The sequence below is a fragment of the Macaca fascicularis genome, chromosome 10 (assembly GCF_037993035.2).
Source record: "Macaca fascicularis isolate 582-1 chromosome 10, T2T-MFA8v1.1".
In the NCBI taxonomy this organism is placed as follows: domain Eukaryota; kingdom Metazoa; phylum Chordata; class Mammalia; order Primates; family Cercopithecidae; genus Macaca; species Macaca fascicularis.
The window spans coordinates 32,289,430-32,303,992 of record NC_088384.1 but is presented as its reverse complement, the minus strand read 5'-3'; the positions used below and the strand labels follow the sequence as shown (position 1 = coordinate 32,303,992).

Below are 14,563 nucleotides of genomic sequence, written 5' to 3'. Positions count from 1 at the left end.
TTCTCCCCTCCATCCCCATTCCCTCCCTCCCTGTCTCACCCATCATTCCCTTCTTCCTTCACTCATTCCCTCCCTGCCTCCTTCACTCTCATTCTCCCCTCTCTCTCGTTACCTCCCTCCCTGTCTTAACCCCCATTCCCATCCTCCCTCACTCATTCACTCCCTCCCTCTCTCCCCCCTCATCCCCTCCCTCTTTCATTTCCTTTCCCTCCCTCCTTCACTCTCGTTCTCCCCTCCCTCTCTCATTCCTTCCTTCCTTGTCTCACTTCCCCCTGCTTTTCCTCCCTCCTTCTCTACCCCCTCCCATTGCCTCCCTCCCTCTTTGATTCCCTTCTTTCCCCCTCCCCTCCTTTTTTCGTTCCCTTCGTCACGCACTCATTCCCTCCCTCCCGCGCCTGCTCCTTCCCCGCTCCCACCGCTGTCCGTGCCGCTGAAGGTAGCGCGCCCCCTGCGGGATATCGGGGAGAATCGCCGAACACCGCCAGGGTGAACAGGTGCTAGTTTGTGTGCCCGTTCCTTTACTGATATTTTGCAGTAAATCTGATTCCCAGTCTTAAAGCCTGGTCCCAGAGGTCCGTGCGCGGCTCTTGGCATTCATTTTTCTCCACCTCACCTCCAAGCGGATCCCATCCTCCAAGGCGTATCCGTAACGGCTGCGCCCAGAGCTTGGAGCCACAGAGCCTCCTGATGGAATAAGATTGGCGTGTCCCACACTGTGGTTTTGAGAGGGACTGTGAAGGGTGGAGAAAGTGGTGCGGGGAGGATATGGCTGGAGATGGCTCATGGTTAAAAAGAAAGGTGGGGCCGGGCGTGGTGGCTCGTGCGTGTAATCCCAACACTTTGGGAGGCTGAGACAGGCGGATCACGAGGTCAGGAGATCAAGACCATCCTGGCCAACATGATGAAACCCCATCTCTACTAAAACACACACACAAAAACTAGCCGGTCATAGTGGCGCGCACCTGTATTCCCAGCTACTCGGAAGCCTGAGGCAGGAGAATCGCTTGAACCCGGGAGGTGGAGGTTGCAGTGAGCCGAGATCGCTCTGGTGACAGAGCGAGACTCCGTCTCAAAAAAAAAAAAAAAAAAAAAAAAAAAAAAAAAAAAAAAGGTGGAAGGGGAATGTAAAAGGAAGAAAATAGATGAAAGAGAATTGCTGTCCTGGCTGAGTCCAGAGAAATAACTGAGGGTCCCAGACAAGGATCAGGTGAACAGGATTGGCCTCCAGAGGCAGAGGTTCCAAATGCGAGTGGGCTTCCTCCTAGAAAGGCTTTCTGGAGGAGAACCCCCTACGTGTAACAGACGAGGACTTTGGGAGTAAGAAAAGCATTCCATGAAGGGGACAGTGTCAGCAAACGCGTGGAGGTGAGATCCTTCAAAGTGAGTGGTATGGAGGTTTCCAGGATACCTCCTGGAATTTTCATAATTCCAGTGGATTTCTGAGCCTGAAGGGAAGGTTGGAGAGCAGACCCTGCCCTCTGGAGGCTAGACTTAGCCCTGAGGGCACCCTTTAGCCAGGGTGGGCAGATGCCAACCTGGTGGAGAGGAAGACTAAGTAGGGAGCCAGCCATAGTGCCTGGTCTCAGACAGGCAGAGAGTGAAGACGAGAGTGGAGCAGGCTAGAAACCCGGGAAGGAAGCAGCTTCCCCAGTATAAATCCAGTGATGTGTAAAGATTGAGCCCAGGAGATGGGTGGGGAAGTAGGCCCACCCTGGCTACACGGGAGCCAGAGCAAGAGCAGGTTTGGGGGAAGATGAGGCCCAGCTTGGCCTCAGGTAGGGGAAGACTGATCTCCAAGGCCCAATGGGACCAGGTGTAAGGGTGGACCCAGAGAGGAGAGGAAAAGGAGTCCTGGGGCAGCGACAAGGAGGCCACTGTGGTCTGAATGTTGGTACCCCCAAAATTCCTATGTTGGAACTGAATCCTCAGTGTGATACTATTATAAAGTAGGGCCTTTGGGAGGGGTTTAGGTCATGAGGGTGAAGTCACCATGGGATCAGCGTATAAAAGAGGTTTGAGGGAGTTCATCCCCTACTTTTGCCAGGTGAGGACGCTGTAATAAGCACCATCTTCAAGGCAGAGAATTGGCTGGGCGCGGTGGCTCACGCCTGTAATCCCAGCACTTTGGGAAGCCGAGGCGGGCGGATCACAAGGTCAGGAGATCGAGACCATTCTGGCTAACACGATGAAACCCGGCTCTACTAAAAATACAAAAAATTAGCCAGGCATGGTGGTGGGCACCTCTAGTCCCAGCTACTCAGGAGGCTGAGGTAGGAGAATGGCATGAACCTGGGAGGCAGAGCTTACAGTGAGCCGAGATCACACCACTGCACTCCAGCCTGGGCAACAGAGTGAGACTCCGTCTCAAAAAAAAAAAAAAAAAAAAAAGGCAGAGAATGTACCCCTCACTGGACACTGGGGCTTTTTTCTGAAGACTACTGTGTCATATAAAATTTATATTGAATAAATTGATATGCTTTTCTCTTGTTAATCTGTCCTTTGTTAGAGGGGTGTCAACCAGGAACCTTGTGATAGGTGAGGAAAAAATATTTCCTTTCCCCCTACTCTTTCTGGCACCCAGCAAACAAATGAGGTGGCAAAGACACCCCACTTGGGACAACTGGCAAAAGGTAAGCATTCTTACCAAGGTCGACTCCCAGATCGCTGCCTGTAGTACTCAGCTGAGAGTAGAAGGCAAAAACTTCTTGTCCCTTCCTTTCCAAATTCAAATTAGCAGAAGAAAATATTGTATCCGCATTGTGACTCTTGCTTAAATTTGTTTTAGGGGTAACCGTTTGTTACTGATCCTTTCCTCCCAGGCACAGCTACCTCATTCCTGTTTGTTTTGTTTGTGTCCTGAGAGCTTGGCTTTATGACCAGTGAGAATATTCTCCCCGATCTCTGAATAGCCAGTGGGTGCAAGTGACAGCTTGCTTTAGGACAGCTTGCGTTATTACAAACTCCTCTGTCCTGGTCAGAAAAAGAGAAGGTTCGTTTTTTGTTTGTTTGGTTGGTTTTTGTTTTGTTTTAATGTCTTGCTCTTTCGCCGAGGCTGGAGTGCAGTGGCATGATCTCGGCTCACTGCAACTTCTGCATCCTGGGCTCAAGTGATTCTTCTGCCTCAGCCTCCTGAGTAGCTGGGGCTACAGGTGCACACTACCTCACCCAGGTAATTTTTTTGTGTATTTTTAGTAAAGAGGGGGATTCACCATGTTGCGAGGGGTGGTCTTTTTTTTTTTTTTTCTTTTTTTCTTTTTTTTCAATTGTTTTCTGAGACGGAGTCTTGCTCTGTCACCCAGGCTGGAGTGCAATGGCGGAATCTCGGTTCACCCGCCCAAGTGGCTGGGATTACAGGCACCTGCCACTCCGCCCAGCTAATTTCTGTATTTTTAGTGGAGACAGGGTTTCACCATGTTAGTCAGGCTGGTCTCGAACTCCTGACCTCAGGTGATCTGCCTGCCTTGGCCTCCCAAAGTGCTGGGATTACAGGCGTGAGCCACTGCACCTGGCCTCTTTTGTTTTTAAGATATAGGGTCTCACCCAGGCTGGTCAGGAACTCCTGGCCTCAGTCCACCTGTCTCAGCCTCCCAAAGTGCTAGGATTACAGGCATGAAGGACCACGCCCGGCCAAAGACAAGGTTCTGAACCTTCTCTTTTTCTGACCATGACAGAGGAGTTTGTAATAAGTGGGCCTAGTCCATAAGGGGTTTTTGTTGTCTCAATATTCATTGGTGTTATAGATGAGTCAGTCCATGACTGGAGACATGACACTGTTCTGTACGAGATGACATCCCTAGTCACCTGTGTCAACAAAGGTGCCTTCTGGCCGGGCACAGTGGCTCACACCTGTAATCCCAGCACTTTAGGAGGCTGAGGCAGGCAGATCACAAGGTCGGGAGTTAGAGACCAGCCTGATCAACATGGTGAAACCCCATCTCTACTAAAATTACAAAAAAATTAGCCAGGCATGGTGGCCCATGCCTGTAATCCTAGCTACTTGGGAGGCTGAGGCAGGAAAATCAGTTGAATCTAGGAGGCAGAGGTTGCAGTGAGCCAAGGTCGCGCCACTGTACTCTAGCCTGGGTGACAGAGCGAGACTCCATCTCAAAACAAAACAAAACAAAAGAAACCAAAGGTACCTTCTTTCTTTTGAATGTCTTTGCAAATGGTATGGATTTGAGAGTGCTGAATCTTTGTGCACCCTCTTTGGAGGGTATCTTTCTTTCTGTCTCTTTTTAAGAGACAGGGTCTCGCCCAGACTGGTCAGGAACTCCTGGCCTCAGGTGGTCCTCCCACCTTGACTTCCCAGAGTGCTGAGATTACAGGCATGACCCATTGTGCCCAGCCTTGAGGATATCTCTTTTGTCCATGGTTAAGTCATAAAATGCTTATTGGTTTTGGTTCTCAGTTTGTTGGTAGGTACCTTTGGTTTACAAGAAGAAAAGTGGTGGGTGGGCAGGGTGGTGGTAGGGAAGAGTGTTCAGTACTGCCAGGAATATGTACTATCTGTTCTGGCTGAAAACTGATAATGAGATATTTGAAATTTTTTTTTTTTTTTTTTTTAACAGCTCTATGATCAGAAGATGGCATAATCGGGGCTGGGCACAGTGGCTCAGTGCCCAGCTGGGATTACGCCTGTAGTCCCAGCACTTTGGGAGGTTGAGGCGAGTGGATCACGAGGTCAGGAGTTCGAGACCAACCTGGCCAAGATGGTGAAACCGTATCTCTACTAAAAATACAAAAAAAATTAGCTGGGTGCAGTGGCAGGCACCTGTAATCCCAGCTACTTGAGAGGCTGAGGCAGGAGAATCGCTTGAACTCGGGCGGAGGCTGCAGTGAGCCAAGATCACACCACTGCACTCCATCCTGGGCAACAGAGTGAGACTCCATCTCAAAAAACAGAAAAGAAGATGGTGTAATCGGAAGTTGATATTCTCTCTATTGGATCCTGCTTCTCCACTGGGGTCTTCTTGGTCACCTAAAGCCCCTCTTCTGGAGTCCCTGCCCTCTACCGGCTCTGCCTCCTGCTTCCTTTCTGTATTGCCATGATTTTTGCTAAGGATAATGGACAACTTCATTGGGTTCTTTGGGAAACTTGCAATCTCCCCAAACAAGCCCCTCTGAGATTTCTCCTTTCCAGTTGCTTTTGCTCCCCTTTCCTCCTTTTGCCACCTTTGATATTTCCTCCAATTTCCTTGATTCCTTTGATATGTCCCAATTCAGTCCAACCTGCCAGAACTTTTTCCACTTCAGCACTTCAGTCACTTAAACATTAGGGCTCCCTCCCCTAAAGGGACTCAAAATCCTGCAAAAACAACCATCTAAGGATAAAAAGAGAAAAAATGAAACTGTTTGGAAACTGGGCAAATGAAAACCCTTTTTAAAGTCTTTTTTTTGGGGGGCCAGGTGTGGTGGCTCACCCCTGTAATCCCAGCCCTTTGGGAGGCCGAGGCAGGCAGATCACAAGGTCAGGAGTTTGAGACCAGCCTGGCCAATATGGTGAAACCCCGTCTCTCCTAATAATACAAAAAAAATTAGCCAGGTGTGGTGACACGCACCTGTAGTTCCGGCTACTTGGGAGACTGAGGCAGGGGAATCACTTGAACCCAGGAGGCGGAGGTTGCAGTGAGCCAAGATTGGACCACTGCACCAGCCTGGCAATAGAGCAGGAAGACTCCATCTCTTTAAAAAAAAAAAAAAAAAAGGCCGGGCGTGGTGGCTCAAGCCTGTAATCCCAGCACTTTGGGAGGCCGAGACGGGCGGATCACGAGGTCAGGAGATCGAGACCATCCTGGCTAACACAATGAAACCCCGTCTCTACTAAAAATACAAAAAAATTAGCCGGGCGAGGTGGCGGGCGCCTGTAGTCCCAGCTACTCGGGAGGCTGAGGCAGGAGAATGGCGTAAACCCGGGAGGCGGAGCTTGCAGTGAGCCGAGATAGCGCCACTGCACTCCAGCCTGGGCGACAGAGCGAGACTCCGTCTCAAAAAAAAAAAAAAAAAAAAGTATATATATATATATAGAGAGAGAGAGAGAGAGAACAGTGAGTTTGTATTACTGTGCTTTACTGACTCACAACTACCATTTTGGAATGAAAGCTATAAGATATTTGTGTTTTTATGTTTATGTGTTTATATTTGTGTATATGTATGTATGTATGTTTGAATATTATATATATCCATATTCAGTATTATTAACTGAATTATTATTATTATTTTATTTTTTTGAGACAGAGTCTCACTCTGTTTCCAGGCTGGAGTGCAGTGATGCTATCTCAGCTCTCTGCAACCTCTGCCTCCCAGGTTCAAGCGATTTTCGTGCCTCAGCCTCCTGAGTAGCTGGGACTATAGGTGCGAGCTACCATGCCCAGCTAATTTTTGTATTTTTAGTAGAGACGAGGTTTCACCATGTTGGCCAGGATGGTCTCGATCTCTTGATGTAGTGATCCACCCACCTCGGATTACAGTGAGTCACTGCGCCTGGCCTAAATTTTTTAAATCCCTTAAAGGAGTTCTATTCAAATTGTACCCTCCTTTGAAGATGTCTGTTTTGTCTGTGGTGTCATAAAAGGATTTTTGGTCTTAGAGGGAGGTAAATGAGCATTCATACAAGCTAAATGTTACCAAAATTTTAAGAAAAATAGAAACTAATCCAAATGCTTTTTAGTTTACATGATCTGGGATATTCTTTAGTAAATAAAGCTAGTTTGAAAATTGATGGGACTAGGCCAGGCGCAGTGGTTCATGCCTGTGGGAGGCCAAGACAGGCGGATCATGAGGTCAGCAGATCAAGCCCATCCTGGCTAACATGGTGAAACCCCATCTCCACTAAAAATACAAAAAATTAGCCAGGCGTGGTGGCAGGCGCCTGTAGTCCCAGCTACTTGGGGGGGCTGAGGCAGGAGAATGGGGTGAACCTGGGAAGTGGAGCTTGCAGTGAGCTGAGATCCCCCCACTGCACTCCAGCCTGGGCAACAGAGCAAGACTGTTTCAAAAAAGAAAACTGACAGACTAGTCAAACAAGTTTATGTTATCACTACTAAATGGTAAAGATAATAAAATTATCAATCCAACCTAAGAGCAAAATGTGCAATAAAAATTAATTACAGCTGGGCTCACCCCTGTAGTCCCAGCAGTTTGGGGGGCCAAGGCGGGTGGATCACTGAGGTCAGGAGTTCAAGACCAGCCTGGCCAATATGGTGAAACCTGGTCTCTACTAAAAATATAAAATTAAGGCTGAGTGTGGTGGCAGGCACCTGTAATCCCAGCTACTCGGGAGGCTGAGGCAGGAGAATCGCTTGAACCTGGGAGGTGGAGGTTGCAGTGAGCCGAGATTGTGCCACTGTACTCCAGCCCGGGAGACAGTGCGAGACTCCATCTCAAAAAAAAAAAAAAGCTGGGCATGGTGGTACATGCCTGTAATCCCAGCTACTTGGGAGGCTGAGGCAGGAGAATCATTTGAACTGGGGAGGCGGAGGTTGCAGTGAACCAAGATCGGGCTGCTATACTCCAGCCCAGGCAACAGAGTGAGACTTCGTCTCAAAAAAATGAATTGCATGGCTGGGCGTGGTGGCCCATGCCTGTAATCCCAGCACTTTGGGAGACCAAGGCAGGTGGATCATTTGAGGTCAGGAGTTCGAGACCAGCCTAGCCAACATGGTGAAACCCCATCTCTACTAAAAATACAAAAAATTAGCCAAGTATGGTGGCATGCGCCTGTAATCCCAGTTACTGGGGAGGCTGAGGCAGAAGAATCGCTTGAACCCGGGAGGTGGAGGTTGCAGTGAGCCAAGATGGCACCACTGCACTCCAGCTTGGGTGAGAGTGAGACTCCGTCTCAAAACAAACAAACATGAATTGCTTGATGCATGGAAGTTTAAAAAAAAAAAAACAAGAGGGCCAGGCATGGTGGCTCACACCTATAATCCCAGCACTTTGGGAGGCCAAGGCAGGTGGATCACGAGGTCAGGAGATCAAGACCATCCTGGCTAACAGGGTGAAACCCCCGTCTCTACTAAAAATACAAAAATTAGCCAGGCGAGGTGGTGGGCACGCCTGTAGTCCCAGCTACTTGGGAGGCTGAGGCAAAATGGCGTGAACCCGGGAGGCAGAGCTTGCAGTGAGCCGAGATCGCGCCACTGCACTTCAGCCTGGGTGGCAGAGCAAGACTGTGTCTCGAAAAAAGAAAAAAGGGAGGATTTTTTTTTTTTTTTCTTTTTGAGACAGGGCGTTGCTATGTCACTGAGGCTGGAGTGCAGGGGCAATCTCAACTCATTGCAGCCTCAACTTCCTGGGCTCAAATGATCCTCCCACCTCAGCCTCCCGAGTAGCTGGGACTACAGATATGTGCCACCACACATGGCTAATTTTATTTTTTTGTAGAGATCAGGTCTTGTTTTGTGGCCCAAGTGAAACCTTGTTTTTTAACATGAGTTAGTATCAGAACAGTTATGGCTGTACCTATTTTTGATTTTTTGTTTTCCTCAGACAGGGTCTCATTGTTACCCAGGTTGGAGTGCAGTGGTGAAATCATAGCTCACTGCAGCCTCCAACTCCTCCTGGGTTCACTTCTGAGCTCAGGCAATCCTCCCACCTCAGCCTCCTATTTTTGAAAATTATCCTGTAATATCTGTAATGTGTGAAATTATATAAAGAGCCTTAATATGTTTGTCCCTGAGACCCAGGATGCATTTCTGCTTTTCCCCAAGAGTAAATGATTATTTCGAAAGCATGCCAAATTATATACAAATCAACATTCTCTCCCATAATCCTGTGCATCTGAAACTATAGAAATGTCACAGTCCCTGCCCCACATCTTCATATTAACATTCTCAGGTCACAACAATAAGTCTTCTCTTCCCAAAGGGCTTGTATCTGGAAAAACAAGCTATTTCCTAGGCTCATATTTCTTCTCTTCGTAGCATACCTCAGCAATCTATCCAAGAAGTATATATTGGGGAGTAAGGAGGGCATCCACCAGCAAGACCACAGTTGTTAACAGCCATAAGATGGGAGGCAATCACAAAGGGATAGGTCAACATACTGGCAAAAAAAATCCTGTGACAGCTTGAGAATAATTCTTCATTTCATTCATGATAGAAACCCCACTGTCCATTGCATGGGTATCAACAAGGTGGTAGGCTAGTGAGTCACACAGCCACAAAGAAATGTCGTCACCTAGGAGGTGAGGAACAAGACCTGGGAAAAATCCTAGGATACCCTCTTTCTGATAAATGGTTAGTATGGTGTCACAAAGTCCACAGAACTTGGATTCTTTCCCAGTGAATTGTGCCATAGATCTTAGAGTGAGCACATGGAAGGGACGTGATAAGGGCAGCAGCTGAACAAACGATCATCTCTTGAGTTGTTTCCTTGATGATTTGGTCAAAGGAAGATGAGATTTCTTTTTGTTCATATCCAGGTCCTAACTTCTCACCCTTGTCACACTCCTGGTAATGCTATAAAACTTTACCATGGGGCCGGGCGCGGTGGCTCAAGCCTGTAATCCCAGCACTTTGGGAGGCCGAGACGGGTGGATCACAAGGTCAGGAGATCAAGACCATCCTGGCTAACCCGGTGAAACCCCGTCTCTACTAAAAAATACAAAAAACGGCCGGGCGCGGTGGCTCAAGCCTGTAATCCCAGCACTTTGGGAGGCCGAGACCGGCAGATCACGAGGTCAGGAGATCGAGACCATCCTGGCTAACCCAGTGAAACCCCGTCTCCACTAAAAAATACAAAAAACTAGCCGGGCGAGGCGGCGGGCAGCTACTCGGGAGGCTGAGGCAGGAGAATGGCGTGAACCCGGGAGGCGGAGCTTGCAGTGAGCTGAGATCCGGCCACTGCACTCCAGCCTGGGTGACAGAGCGAGACCGCGTCTCAAAAAAAAAAAACAAAAAACAAAACAAAAAAAAAAAAACTTTACCATGGACCACAGTTCCAAGGACCCCCAAATGCAGTCATGGAGTTAAGCCTGTGAGCAACCCATGCCTCCTGTCAATGCTGGCAATGTTCAGAGCATAACAAAAGAAATGAGAAAGCTGACATACTTGCCACCCCAAAATATTTCGTCCTGTTGGGGGAAGAGGCTCATATCCCACCTAGATGAGCACTTCCATGTGCATGATTCGCTAGGACAGGATGGTGAGACCTGAGAACAGGAGCACCTGACTGGCAAGCAACATCCGCCGTGACAGCACCTGTATTATTCTGTTTTCATGCTGCTGATAAAGACATACCCAAGACTGGGACGTAAAAGAAGTTAAATTGGACTTACAGTCCCATATGGCTGGGGAGGCCTCAGAATCATGGCGGGAGGTGAAAAGCACTTCTTACACAGTGAGGGCCAGAGAAAATGAGGAAGAAGCAAAAGCAGAAACCCCTGATAAACCCATCAGTTCTTGTGAGACTTATTTTTGGGAAAGACCTGCCCCTTGATTCAATTACCTTCCAGGGTCCCTCCCACAACACTTGGGAATTCTGGGAGATAAAATTCAAGTTGAGATTTCATTGCGGACACAGCCAAACCATATCAGCACCCGTGGATGGACAGATCCCGGATGCATTTCTTTTTTTTTTTGGAAACAGAGTCTCACACTGTCACCCAGGCTTGGAGTGCAGTGGCTCCATCTTGGCTCACTTGCAGCTTCCCTCTCCCGGGTTCAAGTGATCCTCCTCCTGCCTCAGCCTCCTCAGTAGCTGGGATTACAAGCATGTGCCACAACACCTGGCTACTTTTTGTATTTCTAGTAGAGATAGGGTTGGGTATTGTTGACCAGGCTGGTCTCAAACTTCTGACCTCAAGTGAGCTGTCTGCCTCAGCCTCCCAAAGTGCTAGGATTATAGGCATGAGCCACTGCATCCGGCCCCAGGATACATTTCTAAAGCCTGGATTCAGGACAATTTCTGAAACTGTGCACCAAGATGACACTGTCGACTTACATGTCCAAGAATGTTGGAGTGAGCAAGGTGTGAGAGATTCATAGATATGGCATATGATACTGCTATTAAAATTGTCTGGGTTTTTTTGTTTGTTTGTTTGTTTTTCGAGATGCAGTCTCGCTCTGTCACCCAGGCTGGAGTGACACCGGGCCCTGGTGCAATCTTGGCTCACTGCAACCTCTGCCTCCCGGGTTCAAGCAATTCTCCTGCCTCTACAGGCGCACGCCCCCACACCTAGCTAATTTTTGTATTTTTAGTAGAGATGGGATTTCACCATTTGACCAGGCTGGTCTCAAATTCCTGACCTCAGGTGATCCACCCACCTCAGCCTCCCAAAGTGCTAGGATTACAGGTGTGAGCCACCACACCTGCTCGGCCTTAAAATCGCCTTTTAAATTTGTTACACTTGGCCGGGCGCGGTGGCTCAAGCCTGTAATCCCAGCACTTTGGGAGGCCGAGACGGGCGGATCACGAGGTCAGGAGATCGAGACCATCCTGGCTGACACAGTGAAACCCCGTCTCTACTAAAAAATACAAAAAAACTAGCCGGGCGAGGTGGCGGGCGCCTGTAGTCCCAGCTACTCGGGAGGCTGAGGCAGGAGAATGGCGTGAACCCGGGAGGCGGAGCTTGCAGTGAGCCAAGATCACGCCACTGCACTCCAGCCTGGGCGGCAGAGCGAGACTCTGTCTCAAAAAAAAAAAAAAAAAAAAAATTTGTTACACTTGGTGGTATATAGATTTACCCATGATGTAATTCTATAATCAAAATTATAATTAAATTTTAATGAAAATTTTAGTTAATAATAAATTAATACTTATGAAAATACCTAGGCTCTAACATTAGGTTTACAACACAGGATTCAAATGGCATCTACAGCATGATCCATTACATTTTTTGTTTGTTTGTTTGTTGGAGACGGAGTCTCACTCTGTCGCCCATGCTTGAGGGCAGTGGTGCCATCTCAGCTCACTGCAACCTCCGCCTCCCAGGTTCAAGTGATCCTCCTGCTTCAGCCTCCCAAGTAGCCGGATTACAGACATGTGCCACCACTCCCAGCTAATTTTTGTATTTTTAGTAGACACAGGGTTTCACCATGTTGCCCAGAGTGCTCTTGAACTCCTGACCTCAGGTGATCAGCCCACCTCAGCCTCCCAAAATGCTGGGATTATAGATGTGCGCCACTGTGCCTGGCCCCCATTACAGTTTTTAAACGAACAGAGAGGACAAGAAAATTTACCAAAATACTGACAATGCTGCCTCTGGATGATGGGATTCGTAATGTTTGGGCCTTTCTAAAGTTTCTACCATGTATGGCTTTTAGAAACAATAACCGCCGGGCGTGGTGGCTCATGTCTGTAATCCCAGCACTTTGGGAGGCCAAGGATGGCGGATTGCCTGAACTCAGGAGTTCGAGATCAGCCTGGGCAACATGTTGAAACCCTGTCTCTACTAAAATACAAAAAAATTAGCCAGGCATGGCAGCGCACACCTGTAGTCCCAGCTACTTGGGAGGCTGAGGCAGGAGAATTGCTTGAACCCAGGAGGTGGAGGTTGCAATGAGTCGAGATTGCACGACTGCACTCCAGCCTCGGCAACAGAGTGAGACTCTATCTCAAAAAAGAAAAGAAAAGAAAAAACAACCACTCCCTCCCTACCTCCACATACATAAGCGATTACAGGCTCCGGGCCAAACACACAGAGGAGTTACATCTGGCTGGTGCTAGGATGGAATGCGGGGCAGGTCATCACCTCCCAGGGACTGAGTGCCAAAGTAAGGAGGAAGATTAGAGGTGAGGCTGTAGGGAGACAGCCACAGGCTCAAAGGGCTTGTGCTAAGCTCTCGAGGGGGAAGCTTGATCTGCCTGGGAAGCTTCCACCTCCTACCTCCTGCAGAGCCCAGAATGGTGTCCAGGAAATATGTGGCCATTGAGTGGAAACAGCCTTGGCACAGTAGCCTGCAGGAACCTGGAGACTAGAGACATGGCCACATGAGCAGTGAGGATCTCCCCCGAGATGAGGATCCCCAGAACATAGTGTGGGATGCAGGTCTGGCCTCTGCATACTCTCGGCTTCCTCCATCATTTATTCTCAGACATCTAAACCATCAACATCCAGATGGGGGATCCCAGGAGGGTCTACAGTGTCAAGAGAGGGCAAGTCCACTTCATGATCAACCTTCCCATGGCCTCCTACTTTCCCTGGTCCACCTTTCCAGGTCTCTCACCAGGGATCATTGCCCTGGGCACCACCAACCCAATGCAGGGACAAGTAGAAAAAGAGCTCTGGGGAAAATACCAAAGGGAATAGTCACTCAATTTTATTGTGATGACAAACTCCTGGCAAAGTTCCAGGCCTCTCTCTGCCTGTGTCTGTGAATTATGTGTCTGTGGCTCCATCAACCACAGTGCAGAAGAGGGAGGGTTGTCCTGAGTACCCTATTAACATGTTCGTTCGTTTGTTTGAGACAGTTTCGCTCTTGTCGCCCAGGCTGCAGTGCAATGGCATGATCTCAGCTCACTGCAACCTCTACCTCCTGGTTTCAAGTGATTCTCGTGCCTCAGCCACCCGAGTAGCTGGGATTACAGGCGCACACCACCATGCCTGGCTATTTTTGTATTTTTAGTAGAGATGGGGTTTCACCATGTTGACTAGGCTGGTCTGGAACTCCTGACCTCAGGTGATCCACCTGCCTGGGCCTCCCAAAGTGCTGGGATTACAGGCGTGAGCCTCCACGCCCAGCCAGAACACAGGACTTTCAAAATTTAAACCTGGGGCTGGGCACAGTGAGACAGGCTGAGACAGGCGGATCACCTGTCAGGAGTTCAAGACCAGCCTGGGCAACATGGTGAAACCCCGTCTTTACTAAAAAAAAAAAAAAAAAAAAATTAGTTGGGTGTGGTGGCACTCACCTGTAGTCCCAGCTACTGGGGAGGCTGAGGCATAAGAATCACTTGAACCTGGAAGGCAGAGGCTGCAGTGAGTGGAGATGGTGCCACTGCACTCCAGCCTGGCCGACCTAGCAAGACTGTCTCAAAAAAAAAAACAAAAAAAAACAAGTCCGGGCACGGTGGCTCACGCCTGTAATCCCAACACTTTGGGATGCCAGGGTGGGTGGATCACCCAGTCAGGAGATTGAGAACATCCTGGCTAACATGGTGAAACCCTGTCTCCACCAAAAATACAAAAATTACCCAGTTGTGGTGCCAGGTGCTTGTAGTCGCAGATACTTAGGAGACTGAGGCAGGAGAATCACTTGAACCCGAGAGGCGGAGGATGCAGTGAGCTGAGATTGTGCCACTGCACTCCAGTCTGGGTGTCAGAGCGAGACTCTGTCTCAAAAAAAAAAAAAAAAAAAAAGTAAAAGAACACTAAAATGTGGAATTTCCTGGGCAACCCCGGACAAGATGAACACTCTAGATAGTTTTTAAAAATTAGTTTTCAGCCTGGCCAAGATGGTGAAGCCCTGTCTCTACTAAGCATACAAAAAATTAGCCAGGCTTAGTGGCAGACATGTGTAATCCCAGCTACTTGGGAGGCTGAGGCAGGAGAATCACTTGAACCTGGGAGGCGGAGGTTGCAGTGAGCCGAGATGGCACCACAGCACTCCAGCCTGGGCAACAG

The 14,563-nt window shown here is 48.7% G+C and overlaps 2 protein-coding genes and 1 pseudogene across 5 annotated transcripts in view; 1 reads left to right on the top strand and 2 right to left on the bottom strand.

Annotated features, from left to right (window-relative positions):
• KLHL22 (kelch like family member 22) overlaps positions 1 to 694 on the bottom strand; it is a 55,438-nt gene extending 54,744 nt beyond the window's left edge. The window contains exon 1 of the mRNA XM_045363950.2: positions 614 to 694. The gene's annotated coding sequence lies outside the window, so the exon portion shown is untranslated. The remainder of the gene's footprint in view (positions 1 to 613) is intronic.
• The window catches only part of MED15 (mediator complex subunit 15), a 105,272-nt gene that overhangs the window by 405 nt on the left and 90,304 nt on the right, over positions 1 to 14,563 (top strand). The gene's annotated exons all lie outside the window — the stretch shown is intronic.
• LOC102135905 (mitochondrial carrier homolog 2 pseudogene) lies at positions 8,682 to 9,418 on the bottom strand (annotated as a pseudogene).